Source organism: Lactuca sativa, chromosome 8 (assembly GCF_002870075.4).
Source record: "Lactuca sativa cultivar Salinas chromosome 8, Lsat_Salinas_v11, whole genome shotgun sequence".
Taxonomy (NCBI): Eukaryota; Viridiplantae; Streptophyta; class Magnoliopsida; order Asterales; family Asteraceae; genus Lactuca; species Lactuca sativa.
The window spans coordinates 106,358,754-106,370,234 of NC_056630.2; positions in this window are offsets into that span (position 1 = coordinate 106,358,754).

Consider the following 11,481-nt stretch of genomic DNA (forward strand, 5'->3'; position numbering starts at 1 on the left):
CGCGAGCATGATGCAATGGACTTTCGTAGCATCTCGCTCGTGGGCCTCAAAGGCAGCGATCTCCTCGAGAGTAGCAGTGTTGGCATTCACCTCCTTCAGCTCCTTGTCGAGGACATACTCCTTGTCCTTCTATCGGGTGACCATCCGAATGTTATGGATCCAATCATTGAAATTGGACCTATCAAAGATTACCCTCCCACACAAATTTAGGAGTGAGAATGAGCCGGAAGAGTTTGAGCCGAAAGTGTTGTTGTTCGAGTTAGACATATGAAAAGAAAAGAGACAAAGTTCGATTAGATAAGAATCCCCAATTAAACACCCAAATGAGAAATTAGGGCTAGGATCCAACAACATTATTCACAATTTAGAAGAGGGATGTCGTAATCTAAACAACAAATAATTTGAAGGTAAGTGAATGACGATTCACTAATTTCCACCATGAAAAACAAAAGCAATTTAAGTTTTAAATGTTTTGAAAATCCTAGATCTTTTGAGATTCATTGAACTTTTCAATGGCATGTTTAAATCTTGATATTCCCTTCAAGTTTGTGACTGGGATACCGAGGATCACAAACAAGGTGTGAATAACCATGCAAATGTACATGGTGCCCTTGATGTTACATTCACCTAATCAATGTGTCGGTCAGCCACACACACTCCATTGATCTATGAAAAACATCAAGTCACCCTTTTCCACATTTGCTAGACCCAAATTAGTGTGCTGGTTAACCACACATGCTCTCCTAACGTCTTGGCAAGGGTACAAAGTGTAATTTCATGGAATAGCATCATTTTCACATTTTTCCTACAGTAAATAAGATTGAGAATTTATAAAAACATTTAGTTACTTTATTAATCATTAAACTTTTAATGAGGAATTAGTTGCCATATCCTACCCGTTCGGCTAACGACCCTCCACCAATCGAGGAAGCGGCGGGTGAGAGTGGACACCCTTTAAATTGCCATTTTATATGCAACAACCTTATACCCCCCTTATAGATCGACTTCGTGAATGAGGCCTACTAACGGGAAGACTAGCATTTATCTTATACATATATATAATTATTATTCTTACGTTATTATAATAGTATAAGGGTTGAATTTTAAACTTGTAAAATTTAGGGTTTAGAATTTAAATATTTCAAAATTGAACTTTTAATCAAAAATTTGAATTCCAAAACTTGAGGGCAAGTTTTGAAACTTTTCAAAATTATCTAGATCAAAATTCAAATAATATAATCAAACAATTAATTGGTGATTATCTAATTTTGACCTAATCCAATTCCATGCAAGATAATTTAATCAAATAATTCAAATAATTAAGGTTTATCATATAAGGCAATAATTATCTAATTAATTGATAAATATCTTTAATTTTGACAAGGATAATCACATGGGTTCATAAAAAACGGATTTTATTAATTAAAAACAATTTTGGTAACTATCCCACGTCAAAATAAGTCAAAATCCCAAAAATCCTTCTGTCTGACACTCCGACTCGCCGAGTCACTTACAGGACTCGCCGAGTTCATCTGACTCGTCAAGTTCATCAGGTGACTCGACGAGTCTGTCATGCAGAAGGCAGATTTTTTTATTTCAAGCAATGAATAAACACACAATGCATCAAATACAATAGAAACCAAGCAAGGCTCTGATACCACTGATGAGTTTTGAGCAAAACATCAATCATATGGTGCAGATGCAAAACCCTAAAGCTTTGGATCTAGGTTTCTCTATTGTACATGCAAGTTATCTAAAGCTTATAAACCCTAGATCTAGCATATCAAAACAAAATAACATATAAAACAGGTTTAGATGATTACCTTTTGATTGTTGCAAGAATCTTCAAGCTTTGAGAGCCTAGTATCACAAATGTAATACCTCTAATCGATCACAAACACCAAGACAAGAAGGATAATCTTGGAGAGAGAATATGGAGGCACAAAATCGGCTCTAAGGACTCTAGGGTTCTTGTAGTAGCCGATTTTGGATGCCCTAGGGGTCCTTATATAACTGAGCTGCTAGGGTTTCAGTCAAAACCCTAATTGGATAGCTTAGGCCCTAAGCTAGGGGTGTCGATCGGGTAAAATTTTTGGATTTCGGGTAAAATGGGTCGGGTAGAACGGGTATTTCCTTAAAAAAATAATACCGGATACCCGACCTATATTGTATTTCAGGTTTTCGGGTTACGGGTATTCGGGTTTTAGGTCGGGTCGGGTAATTATCGGGTACACACAAAAATGTTATTTTTTTTATTTTTTATTTTTGCATTTCAATTAGTTTAATAAAAAAATTGGGTAGCAAAATATTCCGTTTCCAGTTAAAGAAGCCAAAGGTATGTGAGTATTTTGAGGAGCATACGCATGTCATTCTAGTCTATTGAATCTCGAGGAAATTAACCCCATGTTTAACACACATATTTTGAATCCAACTAATTTTGGGTTATATTATAATCTCAGCTACAACAATTTATCATGTTTATTATTGGATTAAATAACTCTTATTGGGTTATATTGGATTCAAAACTAGAATATGTTGCACCACTTCATTGGTACTTTTGTACAATGTGTGTTCATGATGCTTGGCTCGTGAGAATATGCATTAGGAGAATTTTCAGCCTATAACGAAGATGGAGGCTGAGAATTTTCAGCCTATAACGAAGATGGAGGCTGAGAATTGCGTCTTTGAGGATCGGAATTCGAAACAAGAAATATTGAGTGTGCATGTGTTTGTTTGTGTCGATCAAGAAGAAGTGAAGGGTTTTAATTTTTTTTTCAAGCGTGCTTTTGCCTCCTGTTACCAATAGTCCAATACCCTATCTAATATATGAGATATGGGATATACTAATATTTAAATATATTATGTATTATTTTAAAAAACGAATTCGGGTCTTCGGGTATACCCGAAAATTAATATTCATACCTAAAACCCGATCTATATTATTATCGAGTTAACCTATTACCCGAATGTTCATACCCGTTACCCGCTCTACCCGACCCATTCTACCCGAATTCGGAACGGATCGGGTGTGTAGAATGGGTTTCGGTTATTTTCGACAGGCCTACCCTAAGCAGCCCTAAGAACCTTCTGGAATAAGGCCTTGGATAATTTCAAGGTGGGCTTCCACCTTAATTTCGTCCACCCCTTAATCCATAAGATCCACAACCCAAAATCCAATTATCTTATAGTTGCAATTTCAGTCCCTTAAGTTCAATTAATCTCTTTTAATCACATAATTAATTTCTTAATTAATTCTTGATCAATATTAATTAACTAATATGATTTCTCTTGTAATATATTATTCTTATAATATATTAATAAACCATAATAACTTCTTTCTCCATTAATCATCTAGTCAAGTTGCTTTAGTGAAGGCAACCCAAAAGGACCATGATACAACCGGGTCAAGTACATACCAAATATAGTTATGGACTTAGACACTAATCCAACAAATTTAACTAAAATATTTCCTAAAGATATTTCTATAATTATTAAAAGTTTTCAAATAAATAGTTTACAATAACAACAGTGAAAAAGAACACTATATAGATGATTATATTGTTATTTTTTAAAAAGAAAAAACAATGTTTGATGTTTTAAATAATTATAATGATAGAAATTAAAATGTTAAGCTAAAAAATTTTAAAAAATTAATTAACAATCACAACAACTATAAATAACATTAAACCATATACTATTTTTTATTTTCATTCATAAGTAACCCGCAGGTAGAGGTCATTCATACAATTTTAATAAATGTATATATTATCATATAACAAAATATGATCAATATATTATATCAACTTAGTGTACGAATTATTATATCAAATTTAACAACAACGTTATTGTTATATTTAAGAACAACGTTATTGTTACAATTTTAATATATTGTTGGATGTAAACCATTATCATTTTAAAGGTATAATTTTTGAACAATTTTTATACAATACTTAAATTATTAATTAAAAATATAACATTATAGGCTCAACTTAAATATAAATTTTATTTAACTTAATCAACCCAACAATTATTTTATAAATAGTTAAAAGTGATAAATGGTAGTGTCTTTCTAATAATGATTGTAAGTTGGTTAATAAGGTTAAATAAATATCAAACCTAAAGTGTAATCATAAATAGACTAAATTTCAATTTTAAAATAATATATTACTTCTATTTATAAAGTTATGTCTTTAAATTTTAACATATTATACTTAATTTATTATATTTTAAATGTTGTTGCGTGTAAACCATTATCAGTTTAAAACTATAATTTTTGAACAATTTGGACAAAATAATTAAATTGTTAATTTAAATATAACATTACAGTGTCAACTTAAATATAAATTTCAGTTCCACTAAAAAAACCAAATAATATTTTATAAATAGTTAAAAGTGATAAATTATAGTGATAAATGCAAAAATTAAATTGTAATATCAGTTTAACTAAAATATTTCCTAAATATATTGTTATAATCGTTAAAAATTTTCAAATAAGTAGCTTAAAATAACTTATAATAACGATAGTTAAAAATAACTCTATATAAATGGTTATATCGTTATCTTTAAAATCAAAAAATAATGTTTGATGTTTTAAATAATTATAATGATAGAAATTAAAACATTAAGCAAATAAATTTTAAAAAATCAGTTAACAATAACAACAACTATAAATAATTTTAAACCATATATAATATTTAATTTTATTGATGTGTAACTCGCGAGTAGAAGTTCATTCAAACGATTGAGATTATGACGTTATAATGGATGTATATAAATTATCATATAATTCAAAATAATCAATATATTATATCAAATTAATATACAAATTATTATATCAAATTTAACAACAACGTTAGTGTTATATTTAAAAAAATATAAATTTGTAAAGACTTCAGTTATATAGGTTTTTCTGTGCATTACAATGTCAACTCAAATATAAATTTCAGTTCCATTTAAAAAAGTAAAGAACATTTTGTAAATAGTTAAAAGTGTTAAATTATAGTGATAAAAGCAAAAACTAAATTGTAATCTCAATTTAACTAAAATATTTCTTAAATATATTTTTATAATCGTTAAAAGTTTCCAAATAAGTAGCTTAAAATAACTTACAATAAAAATAGTTAAAAACAACTCTATATAAATGATTATATTGTTAGCTTTAAAATAAAAGAAAAACAATGTTTGATGTTTTAAATAATTATAATGATAGAACTTAAAACATTAAGCAAATAAATTTTAAAAAATTAATTAACAATAAAAACAACTATAAATAACATCAAATCATATATTATATTTAATTTTATTCTTGTGTAACTCGCAAGTAGAAGTCATTCAAACGATTGAGATTTTGAAGTTATAATATATGTATATATTATCATATAATTCAAAATAATCAATATATTATATCAATTTAGTATATAAAAATTATTATATCAAATTTAACAATGTTATTGTTATATTATATATATATATATATATATATATATATATATATATATATATATATATATATATATATATTTGTAAAGACTTCAACTATATAGTTGTTTCTGCGCAACGCGCAGGCATTCGCCTAGTATACTTATAAAGGAAGCATTTTTTTTTTCTTTCATCACATTTATTTGAAATATCATGTTTTTTTCCTTTCACCACATTTATTTGAAACTCCCATGAGTAACTCGCAGGTAGAAATCATTCAAACGATTAAGATTATGCAGTTATAATAAATGTATATATTATCATATAATTCAAAATAATCAATATATTATATCAATTTAGTATAGAAATTATTATATCGGATTTAACAACAATGTTATTATTATATTTAGAAAAAATATATTTGTAAAGATTCCAACTATATAAATTTTTATGTGCAACGCGTGGGCATTCGTTTAGTCATACTATATTATGAAGAAAATGTTTTTTCTTTCACCACATTCATTTAAAACTCCCATGACTTTTGAATTTCTATCTAATAATGATTATAAGTTGGTTAATAAGGTTAAATAAATATCAAACTTAAAGTGTAATCATATATAAACTAAATTTCAACATTAAAAAATATTTTTATTTCTACTTATAAAGTTATGTTTTTTAACTTTTAACATATTATACTTAATTTATTAGTTTTAATATATTGTTGGATGTAAACTTTTATTATTTTAAAACTACAACTTTTGAACAATTTGTATAAAATACTTAAATTATTAATGTAAATATAACATTACAGGGTCAACTTAAATATGAATTTTAGTTTAGCTAAAACAACCCAAAGAATATTTTGTAAATAGTTAAAAGTGATCAATTTTAGTGACTTTCTAATAATGATAATAATTTGGTTAATAAGGTTAAATAAATATCAAACATAAATCGTAACCATTAATAAACTAACTTTCATTATTAAAATTATATCTTACTTCTACTTATAAAGTTATGACTTTAACTTTTAACATATTATACTTAAGTTATTAGATTTAATATATTATTGTATGTAAACCATTATCAGTTTAAAGCTACAACTTTTGAACAGTTTTGACAAAATACTTAAATTGTTAATTTAAATATAATATTACAGTGTCAACTTAAATATAAATTTCAGTTCTACTTAAAAAACTCAATGAATATTTTGTGAATAGTTAAAAATGATCAGTTGTAGTGTTAAATGCAAAAACTAATTTGTAATCTCAATTTAACTAAAATATTTCCTAAAGATATTTTTATAATATTTAAAAGTTTTCAAATAAGTAGGTTATAACTTACAATAACAATAATTAAAAATAACTATATATAAATGATTATATTGTTACTTTTAAAATCAAGATACAATGTTTGTTGTTTTAAATAATTATAATGATAGAAATTAAAACATTAAACAAATAAATTTTAAAAAGTTAATTAACAATAACAACAAATATAAATAACACTAAATCATATATTATATTTAAATTTTTTCATGAGTAAATCACGGGTAGAAATCATTCAAACGATTGAGATTATGTAGCTATAATCATGGTTCTAAAAAGCGTGTCATGGCGCACCTTAAGGCGTGTCATGGCGCGAGGCGTGGTGTAGCCATTACGAAAAAGTCAAAGGCAGGTTTTTTAAGCGCGACACCCAAATAACGTGTCAAGGCGCGCCTTATCGCGTTATGGCGCGAGTTTTTTTCAAGGCACTTGTTTTTTTGTTTTTTTTTTCTTTTGTTTTTGTATTGGGCCTAAAATAAATAAGTTTTGTTAACTTTTTTCTATTAGATATATTAATATAACACTTCTAAAAACTTCATATATTTGATAAAATTCAATAGTTATATGATTTATATATTTTAATGTATATAATATAGTCACGCCTTGAAAAACGTCATGGTTTGCCATGTCTTAACTTTTACCTTGCCGCCAAGTCACGCCTTACATTATTTAGAACATTGGTTATAATAGATATATATTATCATATAATTCAAAATAATCAATATATTATATCAATTTAGTATACGAATTATTATATCAAATTTAACAGCAACGTTATTGTTATATTTAAAAAAAAAACATATTTTTGTAAAAAGTTCAACAATATATTTCTTTCTGCGCAACGCGTAGGCATTCGTCCAGTCTATATATATATATATATATATATATATATATATATATATATATATATATATATATCTTATAAAGCTAACATTTTTCCTTGAACCTCATGCATTTGAAACTCCCATGCATTTTGCCTTTCTTCACATTCATTTCAAACTCCCATGACTTTTCAATTTCTTTCTAATAATAATTATAATTGGTTAATAAGGTTAAATAAATATAAAACCTAAAGTGTAATCATATATAAACTAAATTTAATATTAAAATAATATATTCACTTCTACTTATAAAGTTATGTTTTTAACTTTTAACATATTATACTTAATTTATTAGTGTTAATATATTGTTGGATGTAAACCATTATCATTTTAAAGATATAATTTTGGAACAATTTGTATAAAATACTTAAATTATTAATTTAAATATAACATTACAGAGTCAACTTAAATATAAATTTTCGTTTACCTTAAACAACCCAAAAAATATTTTGTAAATATTTAAAAGTGATAAATTGTTGTGTCTTTCTAATAATGATTATAAATTGGTTAATAAGGTTAAATAAATATCAAACATAAAGTGTAATCATAAATAAACTAAATCTCAATTTTAAAATAATATATTTACTTCTATTTATAAAGTTATATCTTTAACTTTTGACATATTATACTTAATTTATTAGATTTAAAATGTTGTTGTATGTAAACCATCATCAGTTTAAAGCTACAAACTTTTGAACAGTTTGGACAAAAATACTTAAATGGTTAATTTAAATATAGCATTACAGTGTCAATTTAAATATAAATTACATTTCCACTTAAAAAAACCAAGAATATTTTGTAAATAGTTAAAAGTGATAAATGCAAAAACTAAACTGTAATCTCAATTTAACTAAACTATTTCCTAAAGATATTTTATAATCGTTAAAAGTTTTCAAATAAGTAGCTTAAAATAACTTCCTGTAACAATAGTGAAAAATAACTTTATATAAATGATTATATTGTTACATTTAAAATCAAAAAACAATGTTTGATGTTTTAAATAATTATAATGATAGAAATTAAAACATTAAGTAAATATATTTTAAAAAATTAATTAACAATGATAACAACTATAAATAACATTAAACTATATATTATATTTAATTTTATTCACGTGTAATTCGTAGGTAGAAGTCATTCAAACTATTGAGATAATGTAATTATAATAGATGTATATATATTATCATATAATTCAAAATAATCAATATATTATATCATATCATATCGTATCATATCATATCATACTATACTATGAAGAAAGCATTTTTCCTTTCATCACATTTATTTGAAACTCCTATAACTTTTCAATTTCTTTCTAATAATGATTATAAATCGGTTAGTAAGGTTAAATAAATATCAAACGTAAAGTGTAATCATATATAAACTAAATTTTAATATTAAAAATAATATTTACTTCTACACATAAAGTTATGTTTTTTTAACTTCTAACATATTATATTTAATTTATTAATTTTAATATATTGTTGGATGTAAACCATTATCACTTTAAAGTTATAAATTTTGAACAATTTGTATAAAATACTTAAATTATTAATTTAAATATCATATTACTTGGTCAACTTAAATATAAGTTTTGGTTTAACTTAAGCAACCCAAAAAATATTTTGTAAATAATTAAAAGTGATAAATTGTAATGCCTTTCTAATAATGATTATAATTTGGTTAATAAGGTTAAATAAGTATCAAAACTAAAGTGTAACCATAAATAAACTATATTTCAATATTAAAATAATATTATTTACTTCTACTTATAAAGTTATGACTTTAACTTTTAAAATATTATATTTAATTTATTAAATTTAATATGTTATTGTATGTAAACCATTATCAGTTTAAACTACAACTTTTGAAAAGTTTGGAAAAAATACTTAAATTGTTAATCTAAATATAACATTACAGTGTCAACTTATATATAAATTTCAGTTCCACTTAAAAAACCCAATGAATATTTTGTGAATAGTTAAAAAATGATAAATTGTAGTACTAAATGCAAAAACTAAATTGTAATCTCAATTTAACTATAATATTTCCTAAAGCTATTTTTATAATCGTTAAAAGTTTTCAAATAAGTAGCTTAAAATAACTTATAATAACAATAGTTATATATATATATATATGATTATATTGTTACCTTTAAAATCAAAAAACAATGTTTGATGTTTTATATAATTATAATGATAGAAATTAAAACGTTAAACAAATAAATTTTAAAAAATTAATTAACAATAACAACAACTATAAATAACATTAAACCATATATTGTATTTAATTTTATTCATGAGTAACTCGCAGATAGAAGTCATTCAAACGATTGAAATTATGCAGTTATAATAGATGTATATATTATCATATTATTCAAAATTGTCAATATATTATATCAATTTAGTATACAAATTATTATATCAAATTTAACAGCAATGTTATTGTTATATTTACAAAAACATATATTTGTAAATATTTCAACTATATATATTTTTCTGTGCAACGCGCAGGCATTTGCCTAGTATACATATAAAAGAGACATTTTTATTTCCACCACATGCATTTGAAACCTTCATGATTTTTCAATTTCTTTCTGATAATTATTATAAATTAGTTAATAATGTTAAATTAATGCAACAACAAATTATAATCATAAATTAACTAAACTACAATATTAAAATATGATATTTTACTTATATTTATAAACTTATGACTTTAAGTTTTTAACATATTATAGTCAACTTATAGTTTAGATATGTTGACGTATGTGAGCAATTGTCATTTTAAATTAATAACTTTTGTATAATTTATGAATTTATGCAAAATAGTTAAATTATTAATATCAATACAATGTTAAATGGTTAATTTAAATCATTCAGTTAATCTTGAAAAAAATCGAATGATTTTTTTTATAAATAGTTAAAAGTTATAAATTATAGTGCTAAACCTACATTGTAATCCTAAATTAACAAAAAAAACCATGAAACTATTTTTATAATCGTTACAAATTTTCAAATAAGTAACTTAAAAATAACTTATAATAAAAATAGTTAAAAGTAATATTATATAAAAAAACAATGTTTGTTGTTTTAAATAATTACAATCAAAGAAACTAACAATATTCATCAAATCAAATTCAAAAAAGTTAAATTTATGAAATCAAATTAAAATAGTAAATAGTTTCCAAATATGTTATTTTAAATAACTTACAACAAAAATAGTTAAAAGTAACATTATATACAAAAGTTATATTGTTACCTTTAAAAACAAAAACAATGTTTGATGATGTTTTAAATAATTACAATGATAGAAATTAAAATCTTAAACAGATAACTTTTTTTTAAAATTAATTAATCATAACAACAATTATAAATATCATTAAACCATATATTATATTTAATTTTATTAATAAGTCACCCACAGGTAGAGGCCCTACAAAAAACATTGTTTTTGTTTTTAAAGATAATATTATAATTTTTTATATAATATAACTTTTAACTATTTTTATTGTAAATTATTTTTAAGCTACATGTTCGAAAATTCTTGATGATTACAAAAAATAGTTTCATGGTTTTTGTTTATTAATTTAGGATTACAATTTAGGTTTAACACTACAACTTATAACTTTTAACTATTTATAAATTAGTCTATCGAGGTTTTTCAAGTTTAACTGAAATTTTTATTTAAGTTAGCCGTTTAACATTATTGAAATTAATAATTTAATTAAATTGCATAAAATCATAAATTATACAAAAGTTGTGACTTTAAAATGAGAATTGTTCACATACCACAACATATTCAAACTAATAAGTTAATTATAATATGTAAAAAAGTTAAAGTCATAAAATTTTCCT